Below are 18,845 nucleotides of genomic sequence, written 5' to 3' on the forward strand. Positions count from 1 at the left end.
TGAGACGTCTGCTGGTTTATTCAATTGCTGCGGCCTGGTTAAACGTGACGCCATTTTATAGAAATTAGGGGTGGTGTTTGTAGCTCTCCGTTCGGGCAGTTGTATTACGTTTCACGCATATCATGAGTGGGCTCGACTTTTTCCGTCTTCGTGTTGGGGCGGAATATTTTTAACACTGACTGAAGCTACTCACTGGATTTGGAGTTTTGTTGAAGTACAACTGTTTTACTGCGGAAAAAGTGCTAGACTTTAACTTCTGTATTTACCATGATAGTGGAGCTTTGGCTAATACAAAATAAATACGTTTTGATCCTTTAAAATGTGTTATACTGCTGACTGGTGTCTGGTCTAAGATGACTAGAGGATCATGAATGGGCTTAACTGTTTGAGCATGCTTTTCTTGCAAGGTAGTCTCGGTGTATTTTGTTCTGTCAGTGTGTTGAACAGTTAACATAGAATTGTAGCTTCACTATTTAGTGTTGACTTGTTTTGATTCCATTCGATTTACATTACTTCTGTTATTGGTGTTTGACCATTAAGTATGTTTTGCATATTATTTTTTTTTGCAAAATACACTTTTTGAATGTAACTAGTTTGATGATATGTGGATAGGTCCACAGTTGGGAGTTACGCAGACAGACATGCCTTGATAAACTAACCTGTACACAGCAACCCTGTAAGTCCAGCAAGATAAAATCCACACAATACTACTTACACTCATTGCACTTCTGCCACCCTACCCAAACGTAGAATATACCTGTGTGTGCAGGGTCGCCTTCTGATATAAAGAGCTATACCAACTTTGTCTTAAACAATTATGTCCACACCAAACACGGATGATCTCCATCTTGGAAAGCTGTAAAATATCGTCTGGGCGGTAGTAACAAATGGAATTCTTGGGGTAGTGAGTAGTGGAGTTCTCTACTGAGCTGGGACTCTTCATTACTTTTTTATTTACCTTTCAGAAAACATGGCAGAAGTATCTCCCACACCCCCCTTATTCTAAGGAGTTGTCTAATTTTGGTGTGTGTGTGTAAAACAGGGTAGTTTCAATTTAGTCGAGGATAGACTTTAGAAGCACAGTATGTTTGTGGGTGGTGATGGTGAATGGTAGTTCAGGAAACTGGTACATTTGTATGGGGGGAGAAGGTGGCACAGTAGTTGAGAAGATGACCCTGAGTAGTTGATATGGAGGCAAGCAGCGAAAATGAGGTTGACAGAGTACTGGGTTTTGCCAGAAAATGCATGACAAATGGGACTGTCGGTGTAGATTTTTGAAAAGTTTTCATGATGTTGGGCGATCTGTTCAGAACAAAAAATGGGGTCTGATTTGTATGCAGTTTTAAGATGAGAAATAGTGCTGAAAATATTCGTCTGTTTGAATTCATACGTGACCATAAGTTAGTTAAAATAGACTGTGTGTAGCACAGTCACCCTGTCTTTTCAAGTATGTTTAGGTGGAACACAATGATTATACTGTCAGCCAAGGCATGAGAGTACTGATCTATACTGTTAATTTCTGCTAGTTTACTGAATTTACAGTATCAAAATTTCTATTTACAATGTCAAACTTTTTTAGCTTGGAGTCAAATTGAAAAAATGGTGCACTTCTCAGATGTATAAATCAGCTTGGTTAAAATACTTGAAACTGCATGCTGGCTTCACATAATTGTAGGTATGATTGCTTTACTGGGGGAGGCACTGCTGCTGCTCCTCTTTGACCAATGTCCAGTAGCTGTGATTGTTAAAGAATTTCCCTGCAGATTACTTTCATCACTGGTCTAACACTGTTTATATATCCTGCAATCAGTCCATTTAGCTCCCAAGTGTAGTTGCTGTCCAACCCTTACTCTCTGTTGCTTTCACTCTTGCTTAGCTGTACTTAAACCCCATTTATTACTCATGCCACTGCCTCTCTTCCCATATTCTGTCTTCACTTTCCTGCCTATACTCTTGTTGTTCTCTAACCCACTGATTCTTAAAGATTTTACAGCAATAATGTTGTTGGCAAGGCACTGTATGACTAATACTTTGAGCTCCCTGACTGAACTACCTTATTTTTCCCCATTTTTGTTATTTTCTCATATTTTTCTTGGTTGACTGACTGAATTTTTCTGCAGCAAGTTGTAGCATACCACTTCATATCTTTGACAAGATTAGTCTCTGAATACAAACCGCAGGAATTATGCTTTAAAGAGGTCCATCATGGACCCCCCGTCCCAAATGCATAATTTGTATTCTGAATATTAGTCTTTGCTTCATATGTGTACAGGTGTATACTATCACCGAGCCTTTATAAGTCAACCATGTTACGTAACCCATCCCAACTGTGTCCCCATATAACACCGGTGTCTATTTGGAGTATGCCGGTTAGTAGGCTGGTAAAGGTTTAGTGGAGGGTGGATATGTTGGGGACTGTTAACTGTTTGTCTCTTGTCTTTTTCAGAGGTATGGGGACCAGACCAGGGTGAATTTTCAATTTCTCATCCAATTGTCAAGGTTACTTTAGAGTGGGGTTAGGAAAAAAACTGTGCTTCACATGGATATGAAGTCTCTTCTGGAGCGTGGGGAACCTTTGAGGCACCACACCTGTCTTACCAGCATGTTTGTTGCAAACAGCGTTTGTTTGGATGTAATGTTTCTTGGTTGTGACTTCCCCAATCTGGGCCAGTAATCAAGGAACCTTAATCCTCACCAGTGGCACTGTTCACTTGGAACAAAAATGGATACACCCAGTATTTCCAGATGCAGCTGTCTGCATCAAGCAGAATTTCCTTTTAAGAACACACAAGGAACACACACTGTCCAGGGGCTGGTTTTCTCTCTCTCCCTCCAGGTCACCAATAAGACTCTCAGCTGGCACAGCTGTAGAGTTGAGACCTCAACCGAGTGTCCAAGCCAAGTTCTCCAGCACCCTATCTGTGAAACCAATGCTTTGTGTCCCGGCTTCAAACAGCTGAGACATGTACTCTTTTTTTTTTTTTTTTTTTTTTATTTGATTTTCACTCTCACATACACGCGTGTATCTCTGGGAAAGGCTGGCACAGATTTACTAGCTATGCCCACTTCTGTTAAGATTGTATGTTACTTCCACTGCCACCAGACACTCCAAAGCCAGCTGCTGTAAGGCTGTTGCAAGGGTACCCAATTATACCAAGTAAAATTTAATATTAATACAATGGCAAGACTTCAGGAGTGGCCAGACCTGTCACTAAATATATACAAGTACTCTTGGAGATTTAAATAATTAAAAGAATATGAAATAATTTGTTTACAGTAGAGACCAGAGTTTCAATCACAGGAAATATTAAAATAAGTCACACACATACAGAAAAACAGTATTTAATCTCCCTGTATTGTCCTGACTGATCTACAGAATTTACTATTCCCTGATCACTTGCTAGAGCAAGTCAAGATGATGTAGGTGAAGGGGTCCTTTGTTGTCAGGTTCCAAAAAGACTGCCACGAGACTTCAGTCTCATCTAGTATTAAACATCATTTTGTCCTAGATTACAGAACATCACAAGTCTGGTCATCAGCCCCCCCCCTGGCTAGAAGCTGTCAGGATTTTGCACGTGTCAATCACACACACACACACACACACACATCGTTCTTGAGATCTGCTGCAGCTTTTGGAAGTCATAAAACTATTTCAAACCTCTACCCTTCCAGAGTACCAATTCACACCAAAGATAATGCAGAAATCTTCCTAGTACAGACTTTCGGACACTGGCTGCATTGAGAACTGTAAGATACAGTATTTATGGCCTTAGCAAGGTACTTTTAATTCCTGATTATTTTCACAGGTAGGTGGATTGAGATTAACCTCTTCTCTTCCAGTATCCTGTGGCAAAACATGTACATTTAAACAGTTATAATTAATACATGTATATTTCTTTCTGTCCAGTAGGGCACACTTGGTACATTTTTGACACAAGCAGCTTTACAAATGCATGTTTCAACACAAGCATCAGTACAAATCAGTTTGATGTACAAATGACATGTACGTCTTTACAAAATTCCAGCTAGCTGTGCTGCATGATACACATCCACTGCCCTACTTCTCTTGGCATTGTTGGCAATACCTCGCATTGTCACATGGTGCTATTCATTTTATGGATGTGCAAAAGGTCCATCAGGGCTGGATCTTAGGATGCATTATATGCCTCTCTGTAGGCAATTTAATATAGACAGAGAGCGCTTTAAGGCGATCTGTATAGAACAGTGTGTTAATACCCTGGATTCCCTTGGGGAGGAACTTTTGTGGGCGTTCAGTTTTTGCAAATGCTTGTGCAGGTACATGCCGAAGGAGGCATTTTACTCCGAGTCTGATAAGGGATGAGTAAAGTGGTACTAGAACTTCTTGGACCTGGATTCCATACCCTTACTTGAAAGTTGGTAGCTGTAGATTAATTTTTCTTACTACCTTTGCTACGTGTTGGTCAAAGGCCAGATTACTGTCTACATGTGTTACTAAATCTGTAATTACTTGTTCAGCTATTGGGGGTGAATTATCAGCAAAGTAATTAACCTGTGTGGACTTTTTCCCAAAAGGCACTATAATGCACTTCTTGACATTGAGTTTTAATTCGTGGCTTTGGCACCAGTCATTTGTCTGTGTTAGACTGTCTTGCAGAATGTTATTGTCATGGGGGGAATCTATGATGGTCTGTAGTGGTTTGCAAACTTGGTGAGTCAGAGGCCCTTGATATATTACCCTTGACCACTGAGAAGTAACTACCAGTAGTAGTAGGCTCAGCATTGAGCCCTGAAGTACTCTGTTGGTGACCAGCCTCTTGATGGAGGTGGTGTCACCAGTCCTGACTTCTTATCTGTGAGCCAGCTGACATTACAGCAAGTTATGTACACAGTTATGCCTAGTTTGATGAGTTTGCCAGCAGTACCAGAGTGTGGTGTTGCATAGAACACCTTAGCCAGGTCTAGGTAGGTGGTGTGCTCAGTTTCCTAATACCCATTGCTTTGGTGACCCTCTCAGAAAAGTAGTCTTCCGGGTTAAGTAGGCATGACCTTCTTTTGACCAGACCAAACTGGGATAGATCCAGTGTCTGTAGGTTGTCCATGTTTTATTGATCAGTTTTATAGCTTGTTCCATGGCTTTGGCTTTGCATATTAGACTAGTCAAGACTAATAGGTCTGTAGTTATTGGAGTCTGTTGATATCCCACCCTTGTGAAGAGGAACAACTGTTGCAGTCCTCCATTCATGTAGTATTTGGCCTGTTTTGAGGCAGTGGTTGAAAAGAAGTCATGTTTCAAGTTATTTAGGAGGCAACCTGGGATATTGCCTGGGCCCATTGAGGCTGTTTTTTTGGCCTTGGCATGTGACGTCATGCTCTCTTAATAGTGGGGGTATGCTAGTAGGCATTTATGGGGGTAGGGTGATGGAGGGTGGGGTAGTGAAGTTGGAGCAGAATTTCAGTCGGCAGATTTACTATGCCACTTTGATTAATGGTGGTACCGTTTACCACCAGTTCAGCACACTGCTGTTTACCTTTTAGGGTTCAGACATAGCTGTTGAAGGCCTTGAGGCTGTATTTAGCGTGAAAGGCTCGTAATTGGCCTTGTATAATAGTGGGGGTATGCTAGTAGGCATTTATGGGGTAGGGTGATGGAGGGTGGGGCAGTGAAGTTGGAGCAGAATTTCAGTCAGCAGATTTGCTATGTCACTTTGATTAATGGTGGTGCCATTTACCACCAGTTCAGCACACTGCTGTTTACCTTTAAGGGTTCAGGCATAGCTGTTGAAGGCCCTGAGGTTGTCTTTAGCCTGAGAGGCTTGTAATTGGCCTTGTAGAATTTAGTTTCCTGTTCAGTTTAGTGAACTCGTAGCCAAAGTCAGGAAAAGGGTCTCTTATAATGGCAAGACTTTTTTTCATCCTAAAATGAAAGAAAATGTACAGTACAGTTGACTTGGGCTCTTAAGGCCACCTTGTAAACTCAGTTAACCGGAACTCAAGCAGCTGGCGCATTCAAGCACCAGCAAAAAAAAATAAAAAATTGAAGAAATACAGTAGAATTTTCATGTGTTGCACTTTTTCTCTCTGCAGAAGCATACCTTACATTTTTAGAGTTTGGGTTTTAAAAAGGAAGATGAGAATAAATTCCCTCTCTCCACAACCTGAGAATAAGTCAAACCAAACCTAGTATAGGGTACAGTATAGTCAGACCTGTTTTTAATAGCAACTCTCAAGTCACCAGAAGCTAGTTATCCAGCATCTGCCAAACCCCATGGGTGCGAGTTAACTGAGTTTACTGTATATATGATGACTCGTAATATGTGATGCTGTGTGTGTATATGTACATATACATGCGTGATGTTTTGTGAATTTACAGATACTGTGTAAATATTATGCACTCTGTAAATACCTGCGTACTGTTTGTACATTATCGTACCAGGTGTAATCTTGGTGATTCTGTAAAAATCTGTGGAGCTTTTCTCCCTGGGCCTCTGCTGAAAAGGAGTTTGCTAAATCTAGTTGGACTTTCCTGCTAAACAAAGGCAAAATAAATAAGTAATTACAGTAACTTCTGTATTTCTGTGAAAGGTACTCTCTCTTACTGTGTTTAATACAAAGTGGTTGATTTTATTTACTGTTGCCGTTCATTTTCTGTCAGCTATTGTCTATGTTGTATTGGTTGAAGAAACTCATTATAGAAAAGGTGTGGCCACTGAAGACTTGGTCCACAGACGGTACATAATTTAGTACATGCTTTAGAGTAAATTTTATTGCAGCACGGGAGTGTTTATAAAGGTAATATGTTGCAGTATAACCGATGTCCATGGTAGTGGTAATTTTACTGTAGAATTTATTTTCATTTGCATTGCTTGTGGTATTTTGGTACTGAGAGGAAGAATGTGTTCAGAGTGGTATAGGGTTTGGGTATCCATTACCTTGGGTGGGGTCTGCTCCTCATTGAGCACTATTTAGATCTAGTATAGTGTGTGTGTGTTGTCCTTCGTTTACTTGGAAAGCCCACCTGGGTTAGGACCCTTTTTCATTGGAGGTCTAGGGAGAAAAGCTTCAGTACAAGGTAAAATACGGGTAGAAAATGTTTCATAGTACAGTTTAGTTGACTACAGTAACACTTATTTCCTTGGGTATGAGTAGAATATGCAATTTTGTAAATGCAAACCAAATTTTTACATTGTAAATCATATACTATGTGAATTATTATAACAAAATGATGTAGTCAGTATATAGCTAGGGTAAAGTAGCAAGTGAAATTTAAAAGGGTTGGGTTGGCTTTGTGGGGTTTTGGAAGAGACTGTTTACAGAGCAAACTGATCAGGATCCGGATATTCTAAATAATCAGATGCAGTTTTTTATATATTAATTAGAGTATTAAAGAGCTAATGTTAATCGATTTTTAAGTTGTACATCTCTTGATGGTGGGGGCAGGTTGAAGAGTAAAAAAAGAGGGGGTGACAAAGTAAGAGTGTTTTCTGAAAGATTGTTTTATTTTCAGGAGAGACATGATGGGTAGTTTTATTTTTTATTTATTAGTGACTCAACGTAACCCGTGGTGGTGCTGCGGTAGCGTTGTCGCCTCACAGTAGACGCTGTCCAGTTCGATTCTCAGCTAAAGCGTCTTCTGCGTGGAGACGTGCGTGAATGGGTGTGCCTTCGTTTTAGGTTGTACGTCAGGACTGGTAACTCGGCACGTAAAACTCAACTACCAATCATTAGCGGACCGGAGTTCCACTGTGGCTACCCCTAACTGGGAAAAGCCGAAAGACGCTACAAGTGACTCAACATATTGTTAATACGTTATTCAACAATTCATCCAGTGCTATTGTTTGGGTTAGATGTGGTCCGGTAGGGGTGACTATTTGGATTAATCATGGTGTTTACTGGGGGCCAGAAATGTTTGGGGTTAAGTGTTTTGAGACTAAATAGAATTGATTTTTGTCAGCTTTGGTTAATATGTGGTGATTTTTTTTTTTTTAACTTCTCGAATTATCACTTGTGACATAAGCTTCCTTAAATTTACAAACATTGTACATTGCATATATATCCTAAAATCTAGGTAATTGCATAATTATTCGAATCTTGCCTTCTCTTAAACTTTGTTCTCCTCGAACGTTTTTCTGCATGTTTTATTCACACTTGCCATTTTTTTCTATGTAATTTATTTCTGCCACCTTCTAAAGAACCTGTCTTCAGTTTTATGCCTGTTACAATATTCACTACTTTAAGTATAGTTGGTTTATATTTTTGATTTCCAGTTTCTAATTGCTTTTTTTGGCAGCCACCAGGATTAAATTTAACAAGACCTTGGTATATCTAGGCAATTCAGATTATGTATACCAGCACAAAATATCATTTCCGTAGTTAGTCTCCCAGTATTCCAGACAGAGTACTTTGTGGGGAAATTTTTAAGGTCTAAAACTCTATTTCTGATAAATTCTGTGGTACCAAGAAGGAGGCAACAGTATTCCAAACTCAAAATGTATTCCAACACGTTTAGTGCTTTCATTCCATACATTACATAGAACTTCCTCAGAACTAAATCTGTTATTAATGACATTTCTTTTATACATAATTAAAATACACAGACCCAACTTGCCAATTAAAACTGATTTGCAAGATAAAACAGTACACAAGAATAGAAATAACAATGAACTATGTAGCGTCATAGTGTTTCAACTTTAAAACAGAATTAATAGCCACTGAATTGTTCAGACCTGGAAACATGTTGCATTAACTAAAATTTGCCATTTTAATTCACATTTATTAAGATGATGTTCTATAATAAATCCCCTTTTATCATTTATTTGCTTCATAGCCGTTGTTTTTCTTTCTGCTTTTCCCGGTTAGGGGTTGCCACAGCGAAACTCCGGTCCACTAATGATTGGCAGTCGATTTTTATGGTACCAAGGTGCCAGCCTGACGCCCATCCTTCAACGAAGGCACGCCCCTTCACGCATGTCTTTTGAACGCCACTCGACCGTGGGGAGGACATGCAGACTCCACACAGAAGGTGCACCAGCCGAGAATCAAACGGGAGAACCTCTTGCTGTGAGGGGCGACACTACCGCTGCACCACTTCGGCTTGCAAAATTGTGTTTCTTATTTTTCTTGTATGTGTCTAAAAGGGCATTTGTGGTGTTCGATTTTTGTACATCTTGCATGTGTTCATAAATTTTGATTTTTTGGGCATCCCCTGGGTTTTCCCTATATAAAAGCAGGACACTTGGAACACACAGCTCCATAAACCACATTTGTTTGACTCGTGACATAATATTCTTTATTTTTAATTACGGTTACCAGAAGGTTTTTGCATTGTTTGCAATGGCCACATTTAAACATCCCTAGGAGTCTGATACTAACCGGTTAATTTTTACTGGAACTTTCCAATAATGTTTTGAATGACCTGTCTTTCTTATAAACTAACATGGGCTTATTACAGACTTGAGAATTGTATTGTCTACTTAAACAATCTCCCAGTTCTTTATCAATCACCTATGGCTTTACTATCCAAGTTGAATGTTGAAATAAATGGTCTGTTAAAGTTAACCTTTAAAGTTTAGTGTTTCTTTCGTTCATAATATGTACATTACTGTTTGCATTTAGTATAGGACAGTAAATACCATGTGTTCTCTTGAACACTACTTCGTCCCTAGTTTAATTCTTGGGGGGGTACCCTCTCCTAGAAAGTATACCCAACAATACCTCTCACTGTACAAGAAAGGTATCTAAATCAAAAACATCTTAAAATGTGAATTAGTAGCAAATTTTAGATAGTGCAACGTGTGTTCCAGGTTTGAAGAATTGAATGGCTATTAATTCTGTTTTAAAGCTGAAATACTATGACGCTACATAGTTGATTATTTCTGTTTTTATCGTTTTGTATGGTTTTACCTTGCAGTCAGTTTTAATTAGTAGGTTGGGTCGAACAGTGTATCCTGTGATTTTAATTGTGTATAAATGTGTCCATTAATAACTGATTTAGTTCTGAGGAAGTTCTAAGTACCGAACAAAGTGCTAAACCTGTTCTAATAAATTTTGCATTTAGAATACTGTTGCCTCCTCCTTAGTACCACAGAATTTATCAGTTTGTGTTTTGGTGTGTTTCTGTGGAGTATTTAAATTTTAATGTCTACCAACTCGTTAAACTTACAAAACATATGTTACCAGTTTTCTTTCGCATCACACCTTCAACGTTTGCCATTTACCTTAGGGAAAATTCTTTTGGGGTCTGCTTGGGTTATAAAAGTATTTATGCAAACACTTCAGGCAAAAATTCTAAACTTTCTAGCCTTCCTTGCTTATTTGGGAGCCATATGCATGTCCTCCCCATTGTTTCCTTGTGAATTGCATATCTGATCTTTGAAATATTTTAGGCTCTGCCCATTGGAAGTTACAGTGCAACCTTTTGGGCTCCATTGGAGTGGATGAATTAAGAGATATCGATTTCTTTTGTGTGCCTGTCAGTTTGTGTAAAAGTACTGTAAGAAGTCTGTAAAAGGGTACTTTGAATGTGGACCTTTGGAGAAGTCTTTGGAACCTGCAGAAGAGGCAGTAGGGCACATTTAGATGGTAATACTGTGATTGAAAGCACACAATGGAAATGTGCATTCTGTGGCAGAATGAGGACGGAGGGTAAATTGTGCATGATGAAGGAATTGGCATTCTGTATTAGTATAGGTATGTGGAAAGGCATAAAACAAGATGTTGCCAACTTGTAAATAGGACACTTGAAGTTGTGGTCCAAGGATCTATCGTATTGATCATGTTGGAGGTCCTCAAACTGGGTGGTGGTTGAGAAACCACAGTTCCGTGATTTGTAAGGTGTACAGGTTAAGCAGTAATGAGCTGAGATTTTCAGATATTGCTCATTAGTGTAGCAAGGAAAGGACAGGGCTGTATCAGAATACTTAACTGTGTTTTTAAATTTGGGAATATCTTTGCCAGTAGTACTTCAGGGTTTTGGAGAGCATTGGAATTGCCATTACAAGGAGTGAGAAGCCATGCTGTTTGTGTTATATAAAAAAAAAAAAAAAAAACACCCTGTAAAGCCGTTTATTCTTTGACGTGCCACAACAGAAGCACTCTTAAAAATTAAGTGTTTGCAGACTGGTGTGTACACAATCATTTTAAGTGTTTAAGCTTGGCAAAACTATTTATTTTAAATGTGAAGTGGCAAAGTGTGTACAAATGTGACAGTAGGATATTTTTCAAAATTTGCACAGTGAGCAAGGTCTATTTTAGAATTTCTGTCTAGAAACGTCATGATGTGATCTATCTTTTTATAGTAACATCGGGTTTGTGGAGTATGCAGGCTCTTTACATACCCCCCCCCCCCAATTCATCCATTTTCTGAGCCACTTTTCCTGAGTGTCATAGTGGTGGAAGGCTGAACAGGGTAAATCTGCTTTCTCCCATCTCCAGCAAGTGCCAGTCTCATTTTTTGGAGTAGGTATGTGGAGAGGCAGTGACTGTCTCCGGTCTGCCCCAAGGCTTCTCACTAGGCCATGTCTGGTTCACCTCCTGTATACGGTGACCTTTTGAGAAATGCTAACGGGATGCCCAAACCACCCCACTTATCTCCTCTTGATAGGAGTCTTGTAGATTCCTGGGCTTCTCGTTCTGTTGTGAAGCCACCTCACGTCTGCCACTTGTGTGTAAGATCTTAATCCTTTTTGTTTGTGCTCAAGGCAAATAACCATAGGTAAGGAATTTGAAAATAGATTGACCTATAAATTGACGCTTGTTCTGTGATTAAGCTTTTTTTGCCATCATTCTGGTATTACTGCTGCTGTGCTGCAGCCACACTAAACAATCTGCTAATCGGTCTTTGAGCCACCACTTCTTGCAATTTGTGCACAAAATACATAACCCTTTTACATCTGAGGTAGTTGCTGTTCCTTCATCTGTTGGTGGTAGCTCTCTTTGGGTGAGAACCCTAATCTCTTAATTTTGAGGTGGTAATTTTTAATCTCTCGTTTCACATTCAGTAACAAATAGCTGTAGTGTCTACTGAAGTTCTCTACAGTTGAGGATTGCACTAAATCTGAATACTTCCCAGACCTTAGCTGTACATCTGTTGTGTCTACGAATATGATGAACAAAAGGTGAGAGACTGGAGTCTTACACCCGACTTAGAGTAGCTGGTTAATCCAAGTGTGCCCAGAAAAAAAACTGCAAACGATGCATTGGAAACATAAGCATGAGGAGCCTCTTAAATTTATTGATGAAAGTTAAAAACTCTCATCTAAAATGTTTCATCAAGCAGCAATACTCCTGATAAATATTGATCACACTTTTGCAACGATCACGATTTCACTTCCTATGGATTGATAAAATTTTGTAAAATATTTAGTTACTGATTCCCAACACACTTAAGTTTATAGTTGTGGTTAACAAGGAAAGTGCAGGATATAAATGGACAAATAGATTTAGGGCACAATGGTTTCTTGATCTTTATGAATCTGTAGTATTAAAATTCTTTTTAAAAGAAAAATGTAATTATATAAAATGTAATGAAGTTTTATCATTTTAAGTGTATTTAATTGAATAGATGAGAAATGAGCAGGTGAGTGGTGTAAATGGGATGAATATGTTTGTATTGTTGTCTGACTAAGCCTTTTAAGCAAGTTATCACGCTTGTGGTTCCAGCGCATCACTAAAACACATTTGACTTAACGTTACTAATGCAAACACAATTCTGTGTGTGTGTCTGTGTGTGTGTCGACACACACAAGGTAGAAAAAGTTTACACACCCCTGTCGAAATGTCAGGTATTGTGCTGTAAAAAATGAGACCGCCTTCTTGGGTAGGAGTCTACCAGCATGGCACATCTTGACTTGGCAATATTTGCCCACTCTTCTTTGCAAAAACACTCCAAATCTGGGGCATCTCTTGTGCACAGCACTCTTCAGGTCACCCCACAGTTTTTTTTATTGGATTTAGGTCTGGGCTCTGGCTGAGCCATTGCAAAACTTCTGGTGAAGCCATTTTTTGTTGGTTTGGATGTATGCTTGGGTTCATTGTCATGTTGAAAGGTGCAATTCCTCTTCTCTTCAGCTTTCTAGCAGGTGCCTGAAGGTTTTGGGCCAAAAGTGACTGCTATGTGGAACTGTTCATAATAAGTTCATGGTTCCAGCTGAAGAAAAGCAACACCAAGCATAATGCTGCCACTACCATGCTTCACCGTGGGGATGGTGTTCTTTTGTTGATGCAAAGTGTTTTTTGAGCCAAATGTACTTTTTTGGAATTGTGGCCAAAAAAATCAGCCTTGGTCTCATCAGATCATAACACATTTTCCCACATGCTTCTGGGAGACATGATGTATTGTTTTTGCAGATTTTAGCTGGGCCTGGATGTTTTTCTGTGTAAGAAAATGCTTCTGTCTTGCAACCCTACCCCATAGCCCAGACATATGGAGAATACGGGAGATTGTCACATGTAGTACACAACCAGTACTTGCCAGAAATTCCTACAGGTCCTTCAGTGTTGCTGTAGTTCTCTTGGCAGCCTCCTTGACCAGTTTTCACCTTACCTTTTCATCAATTTTGGAAGGACATCCAGTTCTTTGCAATGTCACTTTTGTCCCATATTTTCTCCACTTTTTGATGAGCGTCTTCACTGTGTTCTATGGTATATCCAATACTGTTGGAAATTTTTTGTACCCTTCTCCTGACTGATACTTTTCAACAGTGACATCCCTTTGCTTTGTAAGCTTTCTGCGAACCATGGCTTTTGTTGTAGCAGGCAACTGAGTTAATGTCAGGAACATCCTACTAGGACAGCTGAACTTTTATTTGTGGCTAATTATAGTCTTTTTTTTTTAATTGATGGCAGGTGTGTACTCAGGAAGACTAACTGGTGTAATTAAAGCAAAAGAGGCTTCAAAGTATTAGTTTAAAGGTGTGCACACTTATGCAACCAGCATATTGTATGTTTATTTTTTTTATATTTTTCCCCTGAACATATTTTTGTTTTTCAGTTGAATTGTACAGGTTATGGGTCACATTAAAAGTGATTAAAAGTTTTGAAATTTATTGTGTCTCTTTTGATATATATATATATATATATATATCTATCTCACAAAACCTGGCACTTTAACAGGGGTGTATAAACTTTATATACACTGTGTGTGTGTGTGTGTGTGTGTGTGTGTGTGTGAGACTGTTGGGACTGTATTAGCATTCCTACAGGAGTTTGTGTAAATTTTCTACAAGATTTTGTAGGTTTGTGTGTTTGGGGCAGGGTAATGTGCTGGGGGGGGGGTATTCTGTTTACCATTTACCTCAGTACCACTTGTTCTGTACCTTGCCTGCTACTGACTCATTCAAACTTCCTGTCCGTCTTTTTGAAGGATTGTTGGTTTAACTGAGGGGACAGCTGTCTGTCTGCAGTTCCCCCATCTGCAGGAAGAAAGTTTTTTGGGTGGGGGGGGGTCTTTGGGTGTCAGGCTGACTCCTGTTCTGCCTGAGCTGCTGATAGGTGACTGTGTACACTGTTGGTTCCTCTGGATGCTTGTCCCCCCTCCCACACACACCATCTCTCTCGTGTTAAACCTACAGCCACTGCAATCTGCCACTGCAAATTTCCTTTATTCCTCGACTCGGGCGAGAAAATTCCCATTTTCCTCGCCTGAAGTGCAAGGGACGAGAGAGTTTTCACATTCTGGAGATGCAATGTTTGCTCTGAGTGTGTTGATGGAGAAGTACAGAGAAGGTCAGAAGGAGTTGCATTGCGTCTTTGTGGATTTAGAGAAAGTATATGACAGGGTGCCTAGAGAAGAGTTGTGGTACTGTATGAGGAAGTCGGGAGTGTCAGAGAAGTATGTAAGAGTGGTACAGGATATGTACGAGGGTAGTGTGACAGCGGTGAGGTCTGCGGTGAGAGTGACAGATGCGTTTAAGGTGGAGGTGGGATTACATCAGTGATCAGCTCTGAGCCCTTTCTTATTTGCAGTGGTGATGGGACAGGTTGACAGACTAGATCAGACAGAGTCCCCGTGGACTATGATGTTTGCAAATGACATTGTGATCTGTAGTGAGAGTAGGGAACAGGTGGAGACTACCCTGGAGAGGTGGAGATGCGCTCTAGAGAAAAGAGGAATGAAGGTCAGCAGGACTAAGACAGAATATATGTGTGTGAATGAGAGTGAGGACAGAGGAATGGTGAGGATGCAGGGAGTAGAGGTGACGGAGGTGAATGAGTTTAAGTACTTGGGATCAGCAGTTCAGAGTAATGGTGAGTGTGGAAGAGAGGTGAAGAAGAGAGTACAGGCAGGATGGAGTGAGTGGAGAAGAGTGTCAGGAGTGATTTGTGACAGACGAGTACCAGTAAGAGTGAAATGGAAGGTCTACAAGAGGGTAGTGAGACCAGCTATGTTATACGGGTTGGAGACAGTGGCATTGACAAAAAGGCAGGAGTCAGAGTTTGACGTGGCAGAGTTGAAGATGTTAAGATTTGCACTGGGTGTGACGAGGATGGACAGGATTAGGAATAAGTATATTAGAGGGTCAGCCCAGGTTGGAAGGTTTGGAGACAAAGCCAGAGAGGCAAGATTACGTTGGTTTGGACGTGCTGAGGAGGGATGCAGCGTATATTGGGAAAAAGATGCTAAGGATGAAGCTGCCAGGTAACAGGAAAAGAGGAAGGCCTAAGATAAGGTTTATGGATGTGGTGAGAGAGGACATGCAGGCGGTTGGTGTGACACAGCAAGATGCAGAGGACAGGAAGAAATGGAAACAGTTGATCTGCTGTGGCGACCCCTAACGGGAGCAGGCGAAAGAAGATGTGTACAGGCAGCTCAAATAATTAGACATGTTTATTTGATAAAACGAACAGCTGTTTGTTCTTTTGTTTCTGTCCTAGACAACCGGTGCCAAAGCAGACAGTTGGGGAGCATTCTCCCAGGGCTTTTTAGAGGCAGCAAGCTTGGTCTGTGCGTGCTTCTGTAATGCACTTCAAACTGGATTCTTTTTCCTGGTTCTGAATGGACTTTGCAAGGACCATTCTATAGGAACTCTCCGATTCTTGGTTTGTTTCCTCTTCCCTTGATGATCGACCACAAGAGCTTATGCTACTGCAATAGTGATTTTAATGTTGAGTATAGTAGAATTGTGTAAGAAACTTAGAAAAAAACAGTAGACCTGATGTCTTTCTTTCTTCCTCACTTTTGGGTCTGGATCTGACTGTGCTGCATGCTACAGGCTTTGGCCGCATTTCATTTGCTTCTCTGTCTACCCACAATGGTTTACTCCATCCCCTATTACCCCAGAACTCATTTGCCTCCATCATGGTTAGACGTATCTACTGTTGAGCATTTGTAAGTACGTTTTCCTTATTATTGAGTTCTAAAATTTAAGGTTTAAGAAAAAACTACAGAAAAGTTTTTTTTTCTTACAACCTCCTCTTGATCTGTCACTGACATTGGGGACTTTTTGATCCTTCTATTAACCTTTTTCTACCAAGTAGTCTTTAGTACCATTACTGGTACGTTTTTCTTTTTTACCCAAGGTATTTTCTTTACATACCATAGTTGGTATTTTTACCCTTTCTTTCTGGTAATTGCTTCTTTACCCTTCCCTTTCTAGGGTATTTCTAATTATTACCATTGCTGGTAAATTCTTGTTTTAAAGTTACCCCCCCCCCCCCCCAGTTGTCCTTACAGAGTTGGTTCTCCTTCTCTGTAACTGTTGGACAAACCAATAGGTTTTAAGAAATATGCTTATTTTAAAAGGCTTTTACCACCTGCTTCTTCATCTTCCGTGGCTCAAATCCCCTCAAAATTTGGCAAAGCAACTTCCTTAGAGCCCAAGGAAAGGTCTCTGAAGTCCCTCCGGTCTTTGGAGCCTAGAGGAAAAAGTCAGAAAAATGATGGATCCAAGGGCTCTTGGCCTACCATCAGATCCAAAGCTTTCTTTGGATCTGAAGGTTTTGGCCAAATCTGTAGTCTCCAACTCTCCAATGACTTCCTCATTGGATCCCAAGCCTTTGGGTCTGAGGCCAAGTACATCTCGAGAGCAGAACTCCTGAGTTTATGGTGAAGCCCATTTCTCCTTGTCTGAACAGTTGTGTTCTAGGTCCTCCAGAATTTTCTGAGGCAGATGTGGATAAGGTGATGCAAAGGCTCCACAGGGCTCTGATCCAGATGGGGGTTCTACCAGCTCTGTCCCCTACCGGATCTGTGAGTGTACAAGCCAAGTCCAGTCCATCTCCTCCAATCCAACCCATGGTTTCAAAGCCCCAGGATCTGAAATCCCTGAGGGGTTCGGTGTCTGACCCGAGGAAGGTTTCCTCCTCCTCCATTCTGACTGCTTCCCTGGCAGGTTCTGCTTCCATACTTGGATCAGAACAGATATAAGAGATGAAGTGTTGGTGTCTGGTCTGAAGGGTGGGTTTGGCTCTGCTGTTGGATCAATCACTACCCCTTGGTGCTTTAGCCCTAGACAGTTGCAGTCCGTGCTTTCCTCATAAGCTTCTGCTCCGAGGGGGTGGGTCGTGGCTTCTCCTGGGCCCTCTGCCTTCGAGGTGGTAGAAAAGGCTTTCTCTCTCCAGAGAGTGATCCTCTTATTTTGGTTCCTGTTTCTTTTTACTTTCATCGGTTCTGAGTCGGTCAAGCCTGTTCCGGGGGTGGACACCCTGCTCCAGCAGGCCTGCAGAAAGTTTCAGTTCAACAACATATGATCGAAGTTTGAAACTTCGAATATATAATAAAACATAAAGTAAATAAAACTTACCTAAACGCTCAGAGCGGGTGGCAAGCCCCCCTGCACCTTCCACACTCCCCTACTTAAATATGCCAACTCTGAGATCACACTTCAGTGCAGAAAGTGGAAATTCTCCCATTCTGCGCCGTTACATTTAACCTTCAAACTTTTACAAAGTGCGATCATATGGTGTCGACCATATGACATTCGAACTTTGTAAAGTTCGGCTAACCCGTCATATATGCCTTCAGTTGCTGCAGGCGTGAAGCTTGGCTATTCCACTAGGCTGCTTCTGATGATGAGCAGATCATTCTACCCAGAGGGGGAGGAGTTATTGCATTTAATGGGTGTCCACAAGGATTATGTGGATAGGGCTAAGACAGAGTAATCAGTTTTTCGTTTTTTGGTAGAAGTTGGGGGCAAGAGAGACTATGTAGAAAATATGGCAAATTCTTTATCTTGGTATGCCTGGAACTCTCCTCATAAAATTTGAGACTAACATTCTTCAGTAAGGTGCTCTCTTGTTGCCATTTGTGCAACTCCTACCTTGTCATCTTTGAACACTTTTGAGAGACGTCGCAAACTGGACATTGTTTCTAGAATTGGGCCCTCATTTGAGAACACGGTGATCGGTGGTATGTTACTGTAAGCCATTCAGCCAAGAGGATTGTCTTGCAGTTCTGTCCTGAAAGTTATTGAAGACTGAACGTCTTCTCGTGCAGACTCTGAACTGACTTCTAATCATCATAAATGTTGGATGTGCTTGGAAAAATATAGCATTAGTTGAAAACTCTGCCCCCATTCCCCTATTTATGTAGAAGACTATCACTTGACCGTTTGCATGTTTCTCGTGTACTCCCTTGGTAATGAACTGGAAAACGGGAGAGTGAGGGGGGGGGGGTATCGGGTATCTGCTGAGTAGGTATTGCTTGTCAAGTCCTGAAGGTTAATATTTTTACAAGCAGATCAAACACTCGAGTATGTAGCTTTCATTCAGCTTCTGACATAGTTGCGCTTATCTGTTGGTGGGGAGGATTTTTACTATTTTTTTTTGCTGCTGTTTTCTGACTGCTCTAATGCAGTTCAGGAGTACAAAACAGCTTCACATCACTGTTTACTTTAAATCCGAAACTAGCCCATTGTGTTTCAGAGCTG

At 40.7% G+C, this 18,845-nt stretch overlaps 1 protein-coding gene across 5 annotated transcripts in view; it reads left to right on the top strand.

Moving 5' to 3' along the window:
- PCBP2 (poly(rC) binding protein 2) overlaps positions 1 to 18,845 on the top strand; it is a 1,588,534-nt gene that overhangs the window by 595 nt on the left and 1,569,094 nt on the right. The gene's annotated exons all lie outside the window — the stretch shown is intronic.

This window comes from Protopterus annectens, chromosome 9.part0 (genome assembly GCF_019279795.1).
Source record: "Protopterus annectens isolate FY-2018-M chromosome 9.part0, PAN1.0, whole genome shotgun sequence".
Lineage (NCBI taxonomy): Eukaryota > Metazoa > Chordata > Ceratodontiformes > Protopteridae > Protopterus > Protopterus annectens.